The 24179-nt window shown below is 32.4% G+C and overlaps 1 protein-coding gene across 17 annotated transcripts in view; it reads left to right on the top strand.

The window, feature by feature from the left end:
- The window catches only part of LOC105151469 (uncharacterized protein CG43867), an 80079-nt gene that overhangs the window by 17684 nt on the left and 38216 nt on the right, over positions 1–24179 (top strand). For 4 of the 17 annotated variants that reach the window (XM_087409683.1, XM_087409678.1, XM_087409679.1 and 1 more), the window contains exon 1: positions 22202–22994. The exons of 7 other annotated variants lie outside the window; for them this stretch is intronic. The gene's annotated coding sequence lies outside the window, so the exon portion shown is untranslated. Of the gene's footprint in view, positions 1–22201; positions 22995–24179 lie in introns of those variants that run through there. 6 more of the 17 variants (XM_087409684.1, XM_087409682.1, XM_087409676.1 and 3 more) reach the window with 3 other exon arrangements.

Below are 24179 nucleotides of genomic sequence, written 5' to 3'. Positions count from 1 at the left end.
GAACAATTAGTCTGCCTATGGGTACGATTGATTAACTTCCGCGATTAACAACTATTAATTTATCGACAACTTTGATCAAAGCAAATGTTTTTCGCACTTTGCTTATTTCGCTTACAAAAGGTGATAGAAGATGAGAATTCTAAAATATTATCTTATTATAATATTCAATGATTAATCTTTAATAATAATTTTTAGATTTTAATATATTTTGTATCAAGGATTAAATTTTTTGCTAATTTAAATATAATTTGTTTATCATTTGTAGATCAAGAACACGGATTAATATACGAGTATTAATAATTAAAATTCTGCGAATATCCTATAATTCAAATTATGGAAGACCACAATGTATTGATCGTTTATTAATGATATATGTGTTTCATTAAATTTACATTTTTGATATGTATTACCTATTACACATATGCAACACCGAATTTTGATTGTATCTCATCGGAGAATGACAATTGAATTTTAATCGTTAATTCGATTTTAATATCACAAAATTTATTGTATTAATTGAGTGAATCATACAGCTTCTATTATTATTAATATTTTTTCGCATTTTCAATCGCATTTCAATGAAATTCCATCGCTACATAATAAAGTGTATATTACATCGCGATTAATATCATCGGACCGTATCATGGCTACGGTATCATGGATACAAAGTATCATGAGATTTATTCTATTCTGATAATTACATATTCATGATGAATATACAAATTAAATTATTTCTAAAATATAGTAGGAAAAAATTGTTAATTTTGCCGTTTATTTTTCCTTTTTAAATTTTATAATAAAATTTCAAGTTTGCATTTAGTCTCTTTGTCCATTTTTTGCAAGTGAGTATATTATACAAACTAGTACGAGAAGGCAATAATTAAAAATTCTTACAATATACAAAATATACAATTCACAAAATATATAAATTATAATAAAAAATCGAGCAAAAATATTTTGCTAGATGGCATCTATTTATTTATTTATTGACAAAACTAATGATTATTAATTGTATTAATTTTTTAACTAAATAAGGCAGTTTTATTTAAATTTTTAGTTTATCCATTTTTATTGATAATTTTATGGGTCAATTTTCCAGGAAATCATTATTTGCTGTAATCGGCTGAGTATACTCTCTATAAAGTTGATCTTTAATCAAACGATCATTGAACCATCTGTGACTCATATAACATGAAATTTTTTTCTGAATATCTTATCTAATATGTATTATATGTGCTTCTTGATACAAGATTCATAACGAAATACAAGTAATACACTTAGTACATTAGCCTTAGCGGATCAAACCGATGATTCAATTACGCGACAGCGCAGTCACACTTGCTGAGAGCTCTGTTTTATAATTGGCCATGAATTTTAATTAATGTAGTTAGCTATGTAAGGTCAAATGGGCTAATTGAGGCTAAACGAGATAACGCGATGATTTTTTAATGACGAAGTTAATACTTGTTATAAAAGTTTCAAAAAATTAATTTAGAATAATTACGCAAAGAATTATTTGAAAATAAAAATCATTATTTTATCACTGAAATATCATTATAATGAAGAAGCCCAAGAAGTCTTACTTCATTTAGCTACTTAACCTAACTTTATCGCAACTGTTTATGTATTTGATATTGTATTATGCATAAATAACATAATAATGAGAATATGGATGATATGGATGACAATCAGTTTTCGACATTCAAATTCATTACTGTTTATTCAAATTTATTACTGTTTATTCATTACTTAATGACGAATTTATTACATAAATAAAAGAATAAATTACATAATAAAAGTTGGATATACGAAAAAGGGATGAAAATGTTTGTAAACGTTAACTTTTCGTCAAATATATTATAAAATAATATATTTCTGAAAAGTTTCTTATCTAATATCATCCAACATTATTTAACAGACTTAATTACATTGTATGTATTTGAATTTAAAAAAATTACGTTTTATTGCACATTTTACAGGAAGCATAAAAAAACGCAAGAATGTAATAATTTAATTAATCTTTAATTAAAATCTTTATTTGTAAAAATATTTTAACGAACATTCTTAGAATGCAATCAAGAGAAGACGATATTTCTCTCCGTCTATCTCTATTTCGTTCTATTGTATTGTGAAAGCGGCGCCACGACGCCGAGCATTCTGTCTGGCTACGAGAAAACTTCGGCGCCGCGAAAGAATTGCGTCCGAAAAATAGTAAGCCATCGGTTAAACGTAGCTTCCTTGACTTTTTCGCATTGGATTGCGGCCCGCTACGTTATCGTTTACGGGTGGGAAGAGAACAGACGAGGTGTTGGAAAAACTATTCAACCTGAACCACGAGTAGCAAACTTTTCGATATCTTTCAAGATATTTTCTCGAATGAGATTGTCCAACAACGGAAAATAAAAAAGATCAAAGCATGCTATACGTCATGTACTGTGGGCGAAACAAATTTTACAAATTTGTTTGTTGCACAAAAAAAACAAGAACAATACCTGGAATTACGATGTTTATTTAAAACGCTGCTGCCGCGCGTTATCTCGCTATACATTATAGTTATATTATAATAATCAGATTACGGTTCACATAACTCGTATTTATAGAGATTTGATATGTATCCGTATTTTAATTGTTGAATAACGTTATTCAGGATGATAATTACGATATTGTATGACAGATACTTCATGTGAGCTATTGAGGACGCAAGTAATTCTTTTCGAAAATATGAAAATGATTTATGAGCAAATATCGTAATATAACTGTAAGGTTGCATAGTTTATTACTTTATAATTTTTTAAGTTTTGCATAAAGAAATATATTAAAAGTTCTACATTATTCCACTATAATTACGAATTAATGAGCACATTTATCGAATGTTTCTATATGTTTGCACATATATTAATTTATATAATTTTTTTCTAATATATGGAATGTTTTATTTTTGTTATTTTTTTTTTCTAATAGCGTATTATTTTGCGGTAATTTCGCGTTTCGATCTATTCGTTCTATTCTTCGTGGTTTCTTTATCATTCACTCTACGCTCTGGAATTCAGTAAATTCGCCATCAATGTCGAGATACGCCAGGCACATTTCGGCGAGAATTGATTAAACCTGGTTTAACCCTTCGTTTGAGCCCCCATGTGCCTCGTAATCGTAAATTGGGGCGGTTCTCGTACTTGTAGCGCTATATCACCCGCTTGAAAAGCGCAGTCTCTTTCCAGGCGCGACCTTCTTTAACTTTTAAACCCATGCGAACCGATTCACATTTGCATTCGTTTGATTTTAAATTACATTACTTAACTTACTTTTTCTTACTGCAACTTGAATACTTACGTAACCAGAGCACGTTAAATTTATCTCGTGTGTGTGTGTGTGTTTGTGTGTGTGTGGGATGTATAATTTTCTTCAATATACTCTCTAAATCTGAATCAGTGGATAGTCACTAATCACCCAGTGGCATACTTGGTACTGATAATCAGTGAAGTTCAACGAAAAAAGGAAGAATATTTGAGCATTATATAACTAAAATACTGATATTTGCACGTTAATTTCAATTTTCCAATACCACATTCATTGAATTTAAGCACTAAAAAACAAGATTATAGATCACATAATAAAGATTAGCTAGATTAAGGATCTCGCATTGAATTCACTGATTACCAGTGGCATACTTGGCACTGATATTAGTGATTATCCACTGATTCAGCTTTAGAGAGTACTGAAAGTAGAGTCTCCTAAAAATTTCAAAATTGAATTCGATATCGCGATATTACGTCCAATTTTGTCTTTCGATATCTCGGTTTACTGCATCACGGAATGGTTTTCGAAGTACAGGATTGCGTGAATCTCAAAGAAATTGTCTCGCCAGGTAGACGACGAGGGAAGAAGCGTTTTCGCAGTGGTGTATATATAAGGGGAAGGTACAATGGAGGGATCGAGGCACTGAGGGGTTGTTCTACCTGACGTACGATAAAGCTCGCGCGTAACGGGCCGAGACCGTGTTCTCCGAATGGACTCTTTTTAACTCGGGACCACTAGACAGACGAACACGTTAATATCATTTGCCCGCCATGTCGTTGCTTTTATTTCGACCATGGCGTCTACTTTGTGCTTGTAATAAGTAATTTCGAATTTTAATCACGTTGGAATTTTGTACTATGTTCTGCTCGCCCACCGGGGAATGCAGCGTGGAAAACCTCTTAAACCTATCGTGTTATGTGTGTTTTAAGCGAATCAAATGAAAACAGTAAATTATACTTTGTTAATAAAGTCTGAAATTATATGCATTTTTTTTTGTAAAAATAGAAACTTATATTGCTTATATATATTCTACTTTGAGTACAAATTAATTTATATATTTTATATTTGTTATACCTCTTATTTTTTTCAATACTAGAAATTTAAAATGCCTATTACGGTCAAAGCTGGATCTTCATTGCTTTAAATAATTCTACTAATGTCTCAGTAGTCTAATGGTTTAAGACGCTTGTACGGAATACAAGAGATCCAGGTTCAAGTCCTGGCCAAGGTAATATTTTTCGCAATAAATTTTTATTAACAGTTTTTCAACGTATTAACATCTTTATAATATGATGTTTGATTGTAGCATCAAATTATTAAATGTCAGTTTAATTCGCGATTACTAGAATAATTTTAATTGCGTTTATAGTTCGGAAAAACAATTCGGCGCGCAGTTCGAAAAGATTACAATATGGTATATATGCAGGTACATACAGAGTAAATCAGAATCATTGAATCAGCTTTTTACCCTATGAGAAAATAACTGATTGCACGCGTTATAATTCAATTAGGTATGAAGTCAATAATTTTCTCATAGGGTAAAAAATTGGTTTAACAACTCTGATTCACCTTGTATATAGTATATATTAGTAATTCAAGTTTGAATTATTTAAAGTATTGAAGATCGAGCTTCGATCGTAAGGCATTTTAAATTTCTAGTATTGATTGTGTTCTCACATATGCGGTCTAAAATAAAGATTTTTAATATTGCTCTTATTTTTTCTCGAATAAAAGAGATAGTTATGATAAAATAAATTATACCATAAAGAATTTACGAAAATTTTTAATATTTATTAATTCCTTTTTTAATAACTTTTTATATTAAGTGTATATTTGTTTTTCCATTTTATAAAAAGAAGTTTTAATAAGATTCTTCAGTTAGTATATTGCTTAAGTTTAGCATCTCATTACCATATTAAATCGATAATATCGTATGCAAGCATTTTTTTGAAGAACATGGCATTACTGGCATTAGTCCGTCTGCCAATAATGTTAAGTTTTATTAAACAGGGTGGTTATGTCGTTTTTTAAATTTTAAATTCTTACCATCTACTTACTAGAAACTATTATTCACTTTGCTTTTGTTTTTTTTTTCATTTTTAACTTACGGTAATGAAACAGTTTTAAATTAGAAATAAAAAACGAGACTCGTCGGCCGCAAAAAGGTTAAATAATTCATGTGTTGTTCCAATTTTCATATACGATCCATCAGTGTGATAGAAAGAATGAAAGGAACGGTTGAATTTTCATCCTTGTTTGTCATGCGCAATCGTTTTGCAAACCTGCTGTTGACGCTGGACGCTGGGAAAAAAAAGGAATTGAGACTTTTCGACAGCCGACACAAGCCGCGGAAATGAAAGGACAGGCTCCGGTGATTAAAAGCCCTTGGGCGGCAATTGATTTTTTTCTCGCATCCATTACACTCACACTTAGACGCAATGGACAACAGTTTGTCTACAGAGTGTACGAATATCGATGAGGCAGTGCCTCTGCGCAAATTTATTATCTCTTCTGTTTATTTAAAATTATACGTCTTGTTTGTTCATTTAATATTAATTTTGGTTTGATTGACAAATGGTATGACATAACATTTTCAAAGTCGAAATGTGCAATCTTGCCCAAAAAACATTCGGCATGCATTTAACAAATTTTCAGTATTCAATTTTGTTAGTATTTAAAAGTTTAGCCATTTTTTTCTATCTCTGCACGGAAAAAAACGATTTTGCTGCACCGAAAGAGCAATTTTGCTGAAATGTCTAAAAATTTGGCTAGATACAAATTTGAAAAGAACAATTTTGCTGGACCATCAAAATATATTGCAGGAATCTTAAGCATGATGAGCAATGCTACAATATGTTTTTGATATTCTAGCAATCAATTTTGTCTTATCTAATTGTTTTATTGATTCAGCGATTATTTTTCAGGTTTGTATCTAGCTAAATTTTTAGATTCTTCAGCAAAATTGTTTTTTTAATATGAAGCATCTAAAAATTTAGCTAGATACAGATCTGAAAATAATTTTGATGACCCATCAAAATATATAATTACATAGGAATCTTAAAGCATGGAAAGCAATGCTGCAAAAAGTTTTGACATTCTAATAACCAATTTGAGTGCCCTACATAATTATTTTGACGATTCAACAAAATTATTTTTAGATTTATATTTAATTAAATTTTTAGATTCTTCAGCAAACTCTTTCTTCCTATGTGGTTTCTGCTGGTAATAATTTTGATAATATAGGTTCATGGAAAGTATTTCTGGGAATATAATTTTGCATTTACTACACTTTCATTCTTTTTTTTTAATTCAGTACAAGGACTATTCCGATTGGCATATCCGTCGAACCACACTATCAAGCTAAAGCTCACGTCCAGCCGATCCATTTATCCTTGGGAGAAAATAAAGAGGAAAAAAGCTCGTATTTATTGGCTTGCGTCGCGACAGTTACATATTGCAACGCGTACGTAAGCTGAACCTTGCGTGTACAGCTTCGTGGATCACGAAATGCGTTTCATTGCTACTTTCTTCGCAGGTCACTCTGCACGTCATTGCGTGCTTGAAAACTTCGAGTAAAATGGATAGTTGTTAGGTCGACGTAGAAACTTTATTACATCCGTGAAACCGAGATTGTAATAAATGTTTCAGTAATTTTTATTAATTAAAATAATTATTAAATTTAATTCACTTTCTTCTCACGTATTTTCTTAACTATTACTTGAGAAACAATCTTCTTTTTGAGGATATAACTCTACATGGCACTTTCTTTTACGGCCATTTTCCGGTACAATTTGCATTGCAGTCATATATGTTCCTTCGATATTTTGTTTTAGTAAAGAGACGGAAAGAATACGCACGTAAGAGAATATACTCTGTTGGATTTGCAAGTCCAGGAGCTTGTTCTATTGTATCTTCCATGAAGCATACATCTCCCGTAGTTCGTCTCGACTTCCCTATCCATCTTCCTCTCTCTCTTCTGCGACTGTACCCTTTTTTGTCTACCTCCCTTTGCGTTTACATATCGTCTGTCGACGCCGTCGAGTACGACAAAGTAGAATTTCAACACATGGCACTTTCGCCCTCGCGTACGCGATAAGAGCACCTTTCTCTTCTCTTTTCTGTGAATGAAACTACGGAAAAGAGAGGAAGTTTATTCGCATTATGCAATCGTCAGAGCTGAATAATACTTCAACGTGTGAAATATGTGCTGAAAATGTGAAGTAGTTGAAATATTATATAATATTTTTTATTATATAATTAGTAAAAATTGGAAATATAAATTAGTAAGTAAATATAATACGACAATACTCGCCGCAGTAATAAATTCGAGCGGCAAACAAGAGATATTTAATTAATCTACTAATGAAGATTACATGCTTTGAAATTATAACATATATAACTATATGTATGATATATATGATATAATATATAAGGTATAATTGAAATAATGCCTACTAATCATATAGTGCTATCCTAATAAAAAACTGAGACAAAAAATCCTGTACCATTTTGCAATTTTTGCATTATTTTTTTTAGTTACCCAATGAATAAAATCGACGCATAAGACAGCTTTAAGATATTTTTAAGAGTTCTTTAAGAAAAATCTTCAAAATATTTCATAAAAAACATGAAAAGATATCTTAAAATTGTCTTATACATCGATTTTATCCATTTATTCTACAATATTTGGAAATTATTAGGTGTTGGAATTAATTCGTAGCGTTTTTAATGAAAGAATGTTATTTATTTCACATGAGCATTAAAAAATACATTAATGAAAGTACTTCCCATCACTTGTAAAACGCTACGAATTAATTCCAACACCTAATAATATCTCGTTAACTATTGCGAAAATTTCAAAATGATATAGGACTTTTCGACTCAATTTTTGATTAGGAATAATATTATATGATTAGTGGGATTAGTTATTTCAGTTACACCCTGTATATATATATATATATATATATATATATATATATATATATATATATAAAGTTACGTGCATATATTTGGTAATATATGTTGTTACGAAACATTCATATTATGATTATTTTTTGGCATCTTGAAATTGTTATTGACGAAAACAGAATAGTTGAAAACTGAATAGCTGAACACGTTGCAAAAGTCACTCGCACAAAAGTTTGAAAGTAAAGTGGAAGCAGACAAAATTCTCTTCGGCGGTACGAAAATTTATCACGGCCACGAATCTCTCGATTCAAATCCAATTTTCGAGATATACGAGACCACGCGCAATTTCCTACGTTTTTCGGATTTCCTCTACTTTCACTTCCACTGCATTCTTTCCCTTGTTTACCGTTCGGTATTTGTCTGTCAAAAATGATATACTGATCCACCGTAGCTTAGGTTTAGGTGGATAGAAACGTCTTTCTTTCGTTATTTGTGATACAGTGATACAGTGACATGCAAAATTTTTTACATGTAAGTTACATCATCCGATTCTATACATAGCTTTTAATATAGATGCAGATTATTTTTATTTGCTTATAATTTTTTAGCATTTTCTAATATTTTAAAATATTATTAATTTAGTTCAATGTGTAAAATGTCAGAGAAATTAAAAAAAGCATTAGCAATAATCCATTCAGTATATCTATAAATTACGCAGATTATAAATAATTTAAGTGATTATATATAATCTATTATTATACCTGCAATTAAAATGCTAAATTAAAATGTCTAATACGTTCAAAAGCAATTATTCTGGTTTTTTCATTCCTTTATAATACTCTATTTAAACGCATGTCACTTCTCCGCTCTTCAAAATCGTCTGGTCGTCTTAACACAAAATGGATATGCGCAATTATCGTGGGCTCTCTTTTGTCCGGCGTTGAGAGATTTTAAAAGCTTCCATTCTCCAAGTTCGATTAACGCACTCCCTTTGTTTTTTATCCAAGGTCCCGCGCAACCGGCCGTTAGTCTCTCTTTTCCTCTATTTTGTGAAAATAAAAGTTGATCGTACGAGCAGATCCCATTTAGCTCGGAAAGTTATCTCGAGGAACTTTACCGGTTGGCAGAAAGCACGCTCTTTCGCGCTTTTGTTTTCCACTTATCCTTGATGCCACTTTCCTCTGGACAACTATTTTCCATTGACAGCTACTTTTGGTTTTACGATTAAAATATCGATAAAAGAAATATTGCGTCACATATATATATTTCTTATAGATTATTTTATATATGTGTGGTGAAGGATACTAAATACTCTACAAGATTTGAAGAAGTAATTTCTGAAACAAAATTGAAGATGAAAAATCTTGTATAATTATTATGTTCGATTCAATTTCAAAGTTACGGGGTTTTTAAAATTTTTGGAAAGAACGAAATTTTTCCTCAATTTTGAAATATAAACCGGACATATGTTTGTATGAAATTTTCAGCTTGAATTTGAATGTGTGAGAAATCTCTCCATAAAATCTTTTAGAGTCCACCCTGTGTACATATACATAGAAATGCAATATGAAGATAATTTTTTTCATCAAAAACTACGGTATCGTAAGAGAAAAGTGTCGTGAAATGAGTAGCCAGTGAGCAAAGTAAAGTACAAGTAAATGTCTAATAAATCAAAGCTTTTTAAAAAGAGAAAGAAGATAAATCGTCGAAATTTAGCAATCGCACGAATCGAGAGCGAGGACCAAAGAAGAAATTGGCTGACCAAATGGGACCCGCGGGTATCGAAATGGGGGCGGTATAAATCGAGATAAAGAAAGTGAGAGAGTAAGAAAGACAGAGAGAGAAAGTGAAAGAGAGGAAAAAATAAGATGTTCGATGGGCTTTTTATCGAGTGATTTGGTCAAGCGACTCCCTTCGGAGCGATAACGGTCGTCAATAGACGTCCAAGACGTGGAGAAGAGCCCATGGCCGGCTTTCCTTCCTTCCTCCTTAGTCATCATTTTATCTCGCCCTGTTACCTTTCTCCCGTCTGTCGGGAAACTTTGTGATTTAATTGAAAAGAGATTTATCGTAACTTCATTCGCGCGGTGCGCTTAATCCACGGCACTCTTAATCCGTGGTCGACGAATTAATCTACCAGTCTTGCGGATTGTTCGAAGTTCCTTGCGTCCGAAGAAGAGCCTCATTAATGAAGAATTTTCGCAATAACGTGCTATATATACACCGCGTTTCATATGCGTAGTAATTTTATGTTAAATTTACGTGTTATTTTTAATGTATTATGATATGAATTTGGACTGATGAAAATAAATCTAGTTAAATAAGAGAAATCCTGTATTTGATCAAAGCGGATATCAACGTTTAAATATTCTGTGTGAATTTATGTACATATCTGATTCTACAAACCGCACACTGAAATCTTTTTCGATCTTCAAACGCAATCATTAAAAATATAAGAAGAACCAGAATAACATTTATTAAATTGACGAGCAATTTTAATGCCAATAAGCATTTTTATGAGAATTTTAATCTGATGTTAATGAGAATGTTAAATAATTATTGCGAAAAATATTTTGCCGCTTTGGTAGTCAAATGATGGGTACGTCCATGAAATACGAGAGATCCAGGTTCGAATCCTGGTTGAGGCAATAAATTATTCGTAATAAAAAAAATTATTTAAGATGTTTAACATCAGAATAATATTCTTATAAAGATATTTATTAGCATCAAAAATTGCTTATCATCAATTTAATAAATGATGTTATTGGTTCTGCTTATTATTACGTTTCAAGATCGAAAAAGATTACAGCTTGTTGTAAAATAAGATATGTATTAGGTGTTGGAATTAATTCGTAGCGTTTTACAAGTGATGGGAAGTACTTTCATTAATGTATTTTTTAATGCTCATGTAAAATAAATAACATTCTTTCATTAAAAAACGCTACGAATTAATTCCAACACACAATATATAAATTCACACAGAAATAAATATTTAAGCTAAGATCCGCCTTAACCGAATATAAAATTTCTTTTATTTTTAATTATAATAATTATTATCTTATTTAGTTTTAATTATTTTTAATGCATTCAGTAAAGTGAAATATCTTATAATTTTGTCTATAAAAAAAAGAGTTACATTCATAAGTATATATAACAAATTTAGAAGAAAAATAGTATTTTTTAAATCGAGAGAATAAAAAATTGTTGCCATGTCCTTTTTCTATGGTTAATTACTCACATATTGACATTTATAAAACAAATCCCAATTGTTAGTTTTTCAAAATTAATTATGAATATATGGAATTTATATAAAATATGAAGTTTTATTTAAAAAAGTTAAATATCTTATAATTATATTAGGTGTTGGAATTAATTCGTAGCGTTTTTTAATGAAAGAATGTTATTTATTTCACATGAGCATTAAAAAATACATTAATGAAAGTACTTCCCATCACTTGTAAAACGCTACGAATTAATTCCAACACCTAATACATAAGAGAGAATACCTTATTGTATCATTACTCTCCACCGGAAAGATCTGTAAAGATCTATATAACGAATGATTACCACGAGCGAACTGTCGGACGAGTGTTATGGTATGACGAAAAATCGAGCGAGAGCGTGAGATTCAATGCGGTGAGGGAAGGAGGGGAGGGGGAGGAGGGCGCGAAAAAGAAATTTTTTCCCCTCGAGAAGGATACGGTCGAAGACGGGGGTGGTTGGGCGAGGTAGTCTCTTCTATTGTTTAACTTGATAAATGAAGTAGTCGGGCGCTCGGAAGCTCAATGCCGCCTGCCCGGTACACAATGCAATGGCGGCGATATATTGTTCCGAGTTAATTCAATGTCGGAAACTCGCTCTACCTCGCACAGGTAGTAGACGTATATAGACGCGGTGAGTTAAATATACAATATATTTAGTCGAGATTGCCCGCCAATGCGCACTTTTTCCTCGTTTCCGCGCCCAATTGCATGCGATTCCATGGCTTCTCGACTGCGATTGTTCGATTTGCCATTACTGGAAAATAAGTCCTCTTTTCTTAGTTACTTTCCCAATTCATCCAATCATACGAAGTTGTATGGATCGTCTTGCAAAATTGAGGTAAACTCACATCTCGATAATATAAAAGCAAATTGTAAGATAATATGCGACATGTTTTCTGTCTTCGTATCATTATTATGCGTTTCTGTATTTGCTGCTGTAAAATGCACTTTTAACATGAAATGCCAGAGCATCTTTTATCTTAATAATAGATTTTGAAAATGTTCAGTAGGTCGTGAAAGTAAATTCAGTATATTTTCTATATAAAAAATATTTATATATTTACAAACAATTATAATTAATAATTGGGTAAATAAAATAAATTCTATTTTTAAATAATACGAATCAATCTAATTAAGAGAAATCCTATTTTCGGTTAAAATGGATCTAAAGATCATCACACATAAAAAAGTTTTAGTCGTAATCGTAAGTATATCGATCAATTGTGGTCGAGCATTCTAAAATGTAAGCACGCACTTTTAACTGTGATTGATCGATTTGCTTACGACTTTATGGTTACGACTAAAACTGTTTTACGTGTGATAGCCTTTAGTGCTTATATATTTTGGTATGAATTGATATACATAACGAATTTGTATATTCAAGTTTTCTATTATATCTGAAAAACATGTTTACATTTAGTACATCTATATTCAGTATAACTGAGGAATATATGTACAGATCTATATATGTATATTCCTCACTACAGATATATTAGAATATATTTTATTTATTCTCAGCACGTATATTGAGAAAACAAATTGAATATACTCAGCTTGCATAGCTGTTTTGTGTATAGCATAGTGTACATTTCAAATAGAAAGAGAGAATATACATAGTCTACTTTTGCGATATTCTCTGAATAGTCTCAGAATTTACAATTTATGTGCTGTTAAGGAAATGTTTAACGAAATTTTTTATTTTACACGAAAAATAATGCCATTTCTTTAAGATTAACTGTGTTTAAAAAAGTGCCAAGTGTAGTTTTTTTTTTTTTTTACGTGATTGTTTATTGGACAGAGTGACTATCGCTGCAAATTACAACGCTATAAAATCGGCTCGAAGTGATGAACCGAATACGTTGTAAATCGGTAAAAAAAAGAGATCGAAAGGGGAGAGAGATAGGAAGTGAGCGCGAGTGCCCTATCATCGTACTCGTCACGATCGAGTCTTCCTGCTTACGAGCGACCTTTATGTGGATTAGGTGAGAGAATCGTAAAGTGAAAATCCCCCTCTTCCGTCTGGCTATTTCACCGAGCTGGTGTGAAGGGCGATGAGAATGCCACCTTGCACACGCAGGCAGGAGAAGAGTACCTTCTGCGGAACGGATGAAAACGATCGTAAGTTCTTTAAACCGATCCTTGAAAAATTCAACTGAGATCTTCCCCTATAATTCACGATATCTCAGCTGCGTTACACAGTTTTCCTCCTTTTGTCTCTCGACTGGTCGTACAAACATTTCATATATTTCACGCTTGTCGTTTGTTGTACCTTGGCTAGAGTAGATATCGAAACTAATATAATTTCTGTGAGTGCGCACAGAGAGAAAAAATTTCCTACAAATTCAAAACGAATTGCAAAATTTAATTGTCAAATTGTTTGCTGTTTAGAGCAAATAACAATTAAAGCAATTATTTGTTGTTTATTGTTTATAGCAAACAAATTTATATACTTGACAAATATTTTGCATTTATTGTACTCTCTAAATCTGAATCAGTCTAATTACCAAGTGTCACTAATTACCAAGTGGCATACTTTGCACTGATAATCAGTGAAGTTCAACTAAAAAAGGAAGAATGTTTGAGCATTATATATTAACTAAAATACTGATATTTGCACGTTAATTTCAATCTTCCAATACCATACTTATTGAATTTAAGCACTAAAACAAGGTTAATTAGATCACATCATAAAGATTAGTTAAGTTAGGGATCTCACATTTCATTTACTGATTACCAGTGGCACTAATATCGATGATTATTCACTGATACGGATTTAGAGAGCAAATAATTTTTCTAGCGAGTGCAAAAAAGAATAAATATTTGTTACACTTGCAAATAATTTATGATCCCTACATGTGCAAATAAATTCATATCATGGCATAAGATTAGCGTTCATAGTAAATTTTTTTTCTCTTATGCGTGCTTAGAACATAAGTACTCTCTAAATCTGAGTCAGGGATAATCACTGATATGCCACTGATAATTAGTGAATGAAATATGAGAACTCTAATCTAGCTGATCTTTATTATGTGATTTAATTAACCTTATTTGTATTTGCATAACTTCAATGAATATAGTATTGGAAAATTGAAATTAACATACAAATATCAGTATTTTAGTTATATAATGCTCAAACATTTTTTAAATTTCACTGAATATCAGTGCCAAGTATGCCACCTGAATAATTAGTGACTATCCACTGATTCAGATTTAGAGAGTAGATATATTAAAAGTGCTACATAATTCTTGTAGCATTTTTCACTGGTAGAACTGGTGCGAACTCAATGCATTTTAAAGCCATTGTACACAAATCGACGTAAACATGTACGTTTAATAAAAATATAGAAACGAATTAAACCGCGAAATTCACAATACATTTTATTGTATATTGATATTTAATAAACATTGGGTATTTTATTAATTGAGATAGTTCAGTTTTACATTCAGATTAAGTTAGTGTACAGCAGCTTTAATGTGCACTGAGCACCAGTCCTGTCAGCGAAAAATGCTATATTAATTGATGCTATCTTTAGCATATATAGCTGTCCTTGTTTATTTATTTTATTGTGATTCGCATGTGTCTCTTGTAGTTTACAAGTCTTTGACAGTTTAAAAATTTCAATATTATAAATATATGGTAAAATTAAATAAATTACGCGATTATCATCTAGCGCAAGCGCATAGACAAATTTTAAACAGACAAGGACAGATACAGATGTTGGAGACACTTTTGCTGCGTTATTCACATGGCACTTCCAGTACATATAGTCTAAGAGTGAATGCAATTTTTTTTAATGTCATAAACGCGAAAGAAACAAGCTACGTTATCGTGTTTTTATTGTCGACGAAAGATCAAAACGCCGTCGGTGCGCGAGAAAGAAATTTACGACTTTACCAAATTTATTCCGGTTTCAATTGCCTACTCCTCCTCGTAACTCTATTCGCGACCTCGCTAACGAACGAATGAGCAAGCAAGAGGATAAGAGAGGTAATGCAAATTGTGATACGAACGTACGCTCGCGCCGGAATATCTTGCATGTAAATGGCCGAGATGGAGTGCAGGGCTGAGATAGAGTGAAGATTGGACCATGACGTGCGCGAGTCTCGAGTGTCTTAATATCGCGAGGTAGAGAAGCTGCAAGGCAACTTTGTCTTCATTTTCATCTTCGTCTTTGCGCCAGCTACCGAGAGTCTCATTTTCCTAGATGTATTTACCTCCGATGTAGATATTTATAATTTCGAGACCGTATTAGCATTTTGAGAATAAGAAGCATCTTAATAGAACAATCGACGCGCAGAATTCCAAGCAGATAGCCGCGTGTTTTCTAAAAAAAAAAAGTGTTGATAAAATTTTAATACTTTTTTCATACAATTCATACAGAGAGATAGATTTGAAGATTAGATATTTAAAGATTAGATTTAGAGATTTCCTCTTCCTTTTTTTTAAATTTGCTTACGGATTTTTAGATCATAATAATTTCACATCATGGATATCTAACATGCAATCTTAATTGTAATTACTACCAGAGAAAGTTTCTGCCTTTCGAGATACGTTTTTATACGCGGAAAGAACGGTTTTCGAATTATGTAAAAAATTTAACTAGCTAGATTTAAAAATAATTTTATTGAATTATCAAAATAATTATGTAAGCTTAATATAATTGTTAGAACATCAAAACGTTTTGCAGCGTCATGCTTAAGTTTTCTACACAATTTTTGATGGTCCAAAACAATTATTTTCAAATGTATATACATCCAGCTGAATTTTTAGAAAAATTGTTCTTTCCGTGTATAAAACAAATATTCCTGTCTATAACGTATAAGATTGAATGAAAATATTTTCATTCTTTCTTCTTGCTTTCGTTCGTCGGTTATCTTTTTCCGATCAGCTCTTTTACTTCGCATATTATACTAGAACTTGCGTTTTAGGATGCGAAATTTATATCTCTGTTACACTTCGCGCTCTAATCCACTCTCCCTCTATTAGCGGCGCAGAGCGAGGCTTAAAGGGGCTCGGCAGCGTTTTCCGCGCCGGAGGCTTATTAACTATAAGTGTCTGTTCCCGGTAGTGCTATTTATAAAATTAAGACTAACTTTCGTCTCTTCTAATATACGCGGGGCAGCTATACCCGCGCTGCGCTTTTTCACTCTGCTCTCGTTGCCTGTTAGAGCCAGTCGCTTCTTACCGGAAGAGCGTTAGGGCGAAAATAGCATCGGAATAACGAATATCTACCGGCGATAGGACGGATTTATGGCGATATTGTCAACGGTCGTTGCATTCGTTCATCGCGGTAGTCCCGCTGCGAATGTTAGATAACTCTCGCAGAATCTCTCACACATCTGAATCTGAGAGAGCAATCCCGGAAGAAATAAGAACTACTTTAGTTCTTTAAAACGCGCAGTCAGTCTTAATGGAAATGATCGCAAAAACTCAAACGGCAGAAAAATGATTCCACAGTGGCGAGTGTTCGCAAGAGTGTTTGGCATCGTTAACATTGCGCGATAAGAAGCTTTTTCTTTTTTGCACAATTTAGATGAGAAAGTGAGATGGATTTGGAAGTGAGATTCCTAGCTAAACGGAAGCCGCGGCGCGAGAGTACTATTGATTAAATGCATGCTGGTTAATTATCCGAGCGCGAACTGAATGGCGCGATTCGAACTTGCAGTCTTTGTACCGTTTATGACAATGACAAATGGTTCCTTCGACGATTCATCATCTCTCTCCTCCCTCTGACTGTCCCGAGTTGTACGTGCTACATTTTTGACGGCGGGACGAGTACCAGATAGCTTCTCCAACTGGTCCTAAGCGTCATTAGACGTTCTACGGATTTCTTAGCTTCGCACCTTCATCTTTCACATCCTTTCATTTTTTTCCGTGCTGTATCTTCGCCATTAATATCGAAAATAAACTGTAAAAAAATCTCCGAAAATAAACATTTTACTCGACTTTCTAATTTACAATTTTTATTGAAAACTTTGCGGCAGTTTTTGTGGTAAAATAATATTTGATAATGAATTTGCTGTACATAATCTATGTTACATGCTAGCAAATAAATTATTTCATTCGCGTTCTTAACAGACAGCAGGAAGATATAACGTAAAGAGGATCGGACATTTGCAGAGAGAGAGGTATGTAATGTATCTCCGCGCTGAATTAATGGCTGCGGGCCGTATATCTAATCTCTTTTACTCAGATTAGTATAGAGACGAATGATGTGTCATTGGTCGGGTTTGCTCGTACGTTAGTCGGCACGTGCCGCAGACGCCGGGAAATTCTCTCGGGATCGCCAAACTGAATTCGAATGCGTCTAATCGCGAATTTCTACTCCGATTGTAACACCATTGTTTTACATGCGAATGATGTCGTCGCAACCGTCCCTTTCTGTCATTCTGATTTCGCGTCTATTTCAAGATAATCGTTACAAGAACGTTTGCAGAATATTTCCGCTTTTGTTACATACGGTTATCCATAAGTGATGTTGTATAATCGAAATCTTAATTATAGAATAAAAAATTTAAATAATAAAGTCTAGCGTAATTATAAGGCCACCGAGCAAGGGAGCCCTGATAAGAAAATGGAATCTTTTCTGCCTCATTAAATTTGCATTTAGTGGGACGAGCTAATATTATGGAGTCACTCAAGGTTCCTATTCCCGCGGTAACAACGGCAAACATAATCAAGCATATCTCGAAAGTGAATCAGCTTGATCCATCTACGAGATTTTAATATTCATTTTGACAGAGAAATTTAAGATCTTGCTTAAAATAATTAAACTGTACATATACATATAAACTCTACGTATACATATCTCTATATTCGTATATCTCTGTACGTATAACGTAACAAATTGAAGTAAGTTGATATGAGAGAGTAATTAATTTCTGTATGAACTGCTGTGCACTGTTACCATGTATATTAGTAGGAATTTAATTTATTACATGTGATATACTCGTAATTAGTTACTTCTAATATATAATATAAGTAAAAGTAATAAAATGTAAATTTTTGTAGTTTAAAATATTTCCTAAAATACATATATATATGTATTTCCGAGATTTAGGACTATTTTTATCAATTAATTTCTATTAAATACATGAAAATTTCTCAACGGTCGTTGCCTGTGTAACATTATTTAAATTTTGAGAAATTGGCAGATATTTTTATTTGTGAGACAGAGAACAATATCTCTCGCGGATACATTCGCGAGAAAATGCTGTTTAAAGTACACATTGAGGGTAGTCGTGCGTATTTGTAAACGCGCGCGTGAATAGATCGTTTCCGATTCGGAAAGGGCTCCAACGACCCCGATTTTCTCGAACCTTATCGAGTTTTAAAGATTCCCCGCTCTACTATTCCTCCTTTCTTCCCGCTTTCTTGCTTCCTTCCGTCTTCCAGTTTCGACCACGGATAAAAGTCCGGAAAATTAAATATTGATTTTGTTTGTGAACGATGGCGACGGCCTCTGTGAAGGAAGAGACTTCGACCTTCTGAAGGTTTATATTGCTGTTTCCAAACCAAAATTTACTTAGGCGAACTTTAAGAAACCAGAAGGAAGCAGCTTCTCTATTTTTACAGCGATTCAATCTAGCTGTTGTGTTGTATAAAATGTTTAGATATATAGTATCTAAACATTGAACTGAAAAAAGTCTTATTTGAACTAACAATACAATTAAACTAACCAGAAAAACTTTATATATTTTAGCCCTTATAGGGATATATTTTTTTTATTAGATGAATTTTGATTAATTTTTGTATTTAAAAGTTTTTTGATCACTGAATCTGAAGTCAAATTTTAATATTTAAAATGACAGATCCCATATGGCGGACGAATTTATTATATTAGTAATTATTTTCAGTAAATTTATATTTTTCAAAATTTTTTGGATTGCTAATTATGAATCTGAAGTCAAATTTTAGAAATTTAAACTAGCGGATCCAATATAGCGAATTAAAAAATTGAAATATACATATACTTGATAAATTTATCCGTCATATTAAATTTTACTTTTTTTAATTCACTTTTTTTTATAAAAATTATTATTATAAAAAATAATTTTTTATTAATTATTATGTTATGTATATAAAATTATTTTTTGTCTAAAAAAAAACATTTGTATTTTTACGTGTGTCTATGTTCAAGATTTTTAAAATAAAAACCGTGAAACATTCTTAATAAATTATATATTACAAAAATTAAATTAAAATATACTTAATATTTATTTAAATTTATTTCAACTTAATTAGTTTATGTGCAACCCAATTAATTTAAAAATCACAATTTTTTGTTTTGATTTGTCGTAACTAAAATTATGTTGTTTTATTAATTAATTAAAGTATTAGAAAATGATACTTTAAGCTTTCGAGAGAGAGAGAGAGAGAGAGAGAGAGAGAGAGAGAGAAGAAATTACATTAATATGTGCATATTAGTAGTTAAATTTCACAGAAACATTGAAAAGATTAAGGAGATTCAAGATGAGACTTATACGATATACGTCCCACTGGCCTTGTAAGAGTTAATAGAACTAATTTTTCACTCTCAGCAAATTAATATTTTTTACAGAGAAAATGATGTTAATCTAAAGTCTAATTTTCTCGATCGTAAGTCTAACTACGTAATTCGTTTAGTACTTAAGAGCTGGGGATTGTTCATCATCCAACGCATTAGGTAATTTACCAATCAAACAACGTTATTACTTATTTTATATCCTAATAAAATTAGATTTTTGCAGATTACTTAGAAATAAATGATATCTGTTAGATATTTCTGTTTAATTTTAGTTAGATCTCTTTCTCCATAGTTGAGAGAGATCCATTTTGCGGATCCAGGATGTCGCGTACGTTATTGGATTAGCTCGAAGGCGTATTGTATATGAAGAACTTTCTCAAACTCGCGGCGCACGCTATCGCGATAATACGATAAGGACCTTAGAAATTATTACGGTCACTAGGAATTTCACTAAAATTCCCAACATAACTACCGTCCGCAAATGGCACCTACGTAACGATGCTATGCCGGGATTAATTCATTTAGATGGAATCGATTAATCAAGCTAAAAGCACGTTGCGCATAATGATTTATTTTTGGCAGTCACGTTTTGCCATGCCATACTCTCTACCTCTCGTCAAATACTAAAAGGAAATCTCGAGATTATCGGCAAAATATACTTTATTACACGATTCGCGTACGAAGCTTCTTGTTACGAATGTATCGCAACGTACGTTGTAGTATCACGTAACCAATGGCGTTCACCGTTGACACGAACGTAGACTGTTAAGTTCCTTCTCGTCTAATGGATACTTCCGGTGGCGTGGATACATGTCTTGGATCGGCGAGATGGAACGACAGCAATAAAGACACACGAGTGCTACGGAGATATACGGAATTGTATTATAGGGAGGGGACGAATCTGCGTGGACATAAATCATTGTGTCAGAACAAAATTCGTTCATTTGTCTATTCGTTGTAATATCATAAGAATAGCATATTAGAATATTACATGAATATTGCAAACTCGTGCAAAAGTTTCGCCGTACTCGTTAAATACTTTGGAGCTGCTTTAATCGGAAAACGCGATTTTAGAACAATTTTTATTAATAGGATATATTAGTCGTCATTATTAATTTATCGTGCTTTAATTCATCCGGAAACGAATTTTTCAAGTCTCTTTATCTCTTTAGAGGCGACATTGTTTTGTCATTAAAAAACAACTATATTTTTACTGATTTTATTATAGAATAATTATAATAAGAACAATAAACTACACATTCCTATGACATTGTTACTCTCGGTTTAAAAAAATGAAGTAATTTGAAGTATATTGTTCTCTCTCTCTCTCTCTCTCTCTCTCTCTCTCTCTTTCTCTCCTTCTTTTTTCATATTTAAGTTTTAATAAATTTAATTATTTTTTTAATAGAGCTGATATGTTCATTGTTTTTTCGGAGCTTTAATTGAAGATAAGGGAATGCGTCAGTCTATATACTGAGAAAAAAAGTTGTTAACTTGACTAAATGCGTTTAGTTCGTAATGATTATTTTTAAATATTTATATATTCAGATTAACAAAATCTTGTAATTTAAAATGTTATTTGTTTGAATTAACAAATATTTGGTGAAATTAATAAATATTTGCTTGACAGCCCGTGACCGCTACATTTAGTTGAATCAATATAATACTTTTTTGAAACAATAATTTTTTTCTCAGCGTACCTATTAGATATATGTCTATGATGATTTAAAAGAATTTATCAATAACCTTTTTGGCAATTAGAAGTACATATATTCAATGTTCAATGCATTTCTATCATCAATATTCTAATAACTATATTCTACACAGATCCCGAATTTCTCTAAATTTACTCTAAATTTATGCTGAATTTAATTTTAAAGTGAACGTTGCAAGTATGCAACATTCGCCCCTAGAGGGTTTTAAGGAGAACTACAACTTAAAGTAAAACTTAATAGGAGCGTCTCGTGCACGAACTTAATAATTCGGAATTTATCCAGTAGTTTCTGGGCCGAATAAGCTTGCTCGTATAATCCGAGTCCTCTTGGATTTGACTCTTTACGAGTGCTCACGCATCTCTCTATGAGAGTATCAGTGCCATTCGCTATCGCGTCGACGAGGACACGGCGACGGCGGCGGCGGCGGCGTCACGTCGCATCGCGTCGCGTCGCACCGCGCGCAAGGCGCGCATGTGACGTATGCGCTCGACGCAACTCCGACATCGCCGCTGCCACCGCGACGGACGTGACTTCCCCTCAGTGGTCCGTGAAACGCGATCGGAGTATTACGTCCTCTTTCGCTCTTCCTCCCTCGTGGACACGCGGGATCCGTAAACCCGCGATCCAGCGTCACATCGATCCGCGTCAGCGTCGCGTTTGACAGTCGCGAAAAGATCTCTCGCCCTCGTAGTATTTTGCGATGTAATTTATCGGGGGAGAGAGATAATTGGGTGCACATGAGAGGGACAAAGGGGTATGTAATTCGGGGAGAATCGATGGTTTCTGCGTGAATGGCAATCGAACTCTGTATACGTCAATGCCTGACATTTGAAGTGGCAGGACAGCGAAGAGAGAGGGAGTACCTACCTTCGAATTTTGGAGTTCATTTGTAAATATCCACCGCGGAGTTTCCAGGGATTTTTGCGATTTTTTGATAATGTAAATTTCAGCGAATGTAAATAATGCCGGAAACTATCATCGAAATACGACATATCAATTTAAATTATTATATTCTAACGATTATACGTTCATATCGTCCTCTGCTTGATTATTTAATATTTATAAATTTGATATTCCAAATCAATTTTAAATCAAATATCACATTGTTTAATTCTATTGTATTACCTCCGTTCACTGTTTCTTTTGTTATCTACAAACTTAATTGGATCGAAGCTATATTTATTATATATGAAGCACTGCAAACATGTGTCGCAGTTTGACGCAGAAATTAGTGTACTATTAATACTGTTAAATGAATTCCAAAACCGACAGCTGTATTAGATCGAGTGATAAACACGATTATCGTAAGTGGTGTACTTAGTTTAAGAGTCAAGCTGAAAATGACTGTCGTTTGTAGTATATGACAGTAATTCATTTCAAAGAGCGTTAACTACATTTCATTTCAGATAACAATTTCAATTACAACGTAATATTGTCATTTATTATTAAATATGAAAATTATACAAAGAGATGAAAAACTAATTTTCTTTTCTTAGACTAATTTATCTTTCTTTGTCGCATTACGAGCAAACATTATTTGCTAGAAGTGGTCGTTTGAACGGCAGTGTTAAAGCAATTAGTAGCTTCTTTCTATCAAGGCGATGTCAATTAGCGGCTAAATCATGCCGAACAAAACAAGAAATCAAAAGAGAGCTTGCAGTCAGGATAACTTCGTTTACAAAGTACATACGGGCTATTCTCATGCCGCATTGAGTCAATTAATGCAGTTTTAATATCATAATATTCTTTAATAATTGGTAATTGTCACTTATTAAGAATTTCGTGATATTTGAATGAGAGAGAAGTTAATAAATTAATAATAATAAATACGAAATTATATAAATACAGGTAAACGATAAATTATGAGATTATTGGATAGATTATTGGATATATTTCCGATGATTCTATGCCCATTCTATTACCATTTAGTTTATTGTTGAAAAGTACTTAAAAACATAATTATTATTTGAACATATATTAAATTTACATATTTATTGAATTCCTTACTTAATTATTGAAACGAAAGAGAGAAAGTTAAAGTGTAATAAAAGATATTTAAAAAAATCTTTATAAAAATACTGTTTCGCTTCGGTAAGTGCATTTAATGCATGCACAAGGAAAGCCTGCGTATCTTTCTCAATCGGAATGCAAATACGATAGCGATTTACAACGCACGAACAGTGTTTCACGCCATAATGTTTCTAACATAGTATTATCCGAGAATATTGCTGATTCTTTTTAATTTTCATGAAAGAGTTAACGTCTTATTGAATTTTTTTAAATAAAAATTGCATAAAAGATTTGTTAAACCATTATAAATGATTCGCTAGAAACTGGAGTATATTGTGCGATCGAAAGGAATAAATTACGGAATAATTTTAATTTCAGCGATAAGATACGAGATACAACTTCAATTGTTTTATAATCAACTTGTATAGTCAACAAGAAAAATTATAGTAATAGATTATTTGATTTAGAATTGATTTTTC

Source organism: Acromyrmex echinatior, chromosome 9, assembly GCF_024713525.1.
Source record: "Acromyrmex echinatior isolate Ae372 chromosome 9, ASM2471352v2, whole genome shotgun sequence".
Classification (NCBI taxonomy): Eukaryota; Metazoa; Arthropoda; class Insecta; order Hymenoptera; family Formicidae; genus Acromyrmex; species Acromyrmex echinatior.
The sequence above is the reverse complement of the archived record's forward strand: the minus strand, read 5'-3'. Positions and strand labels throughout refer to the sequence as shown.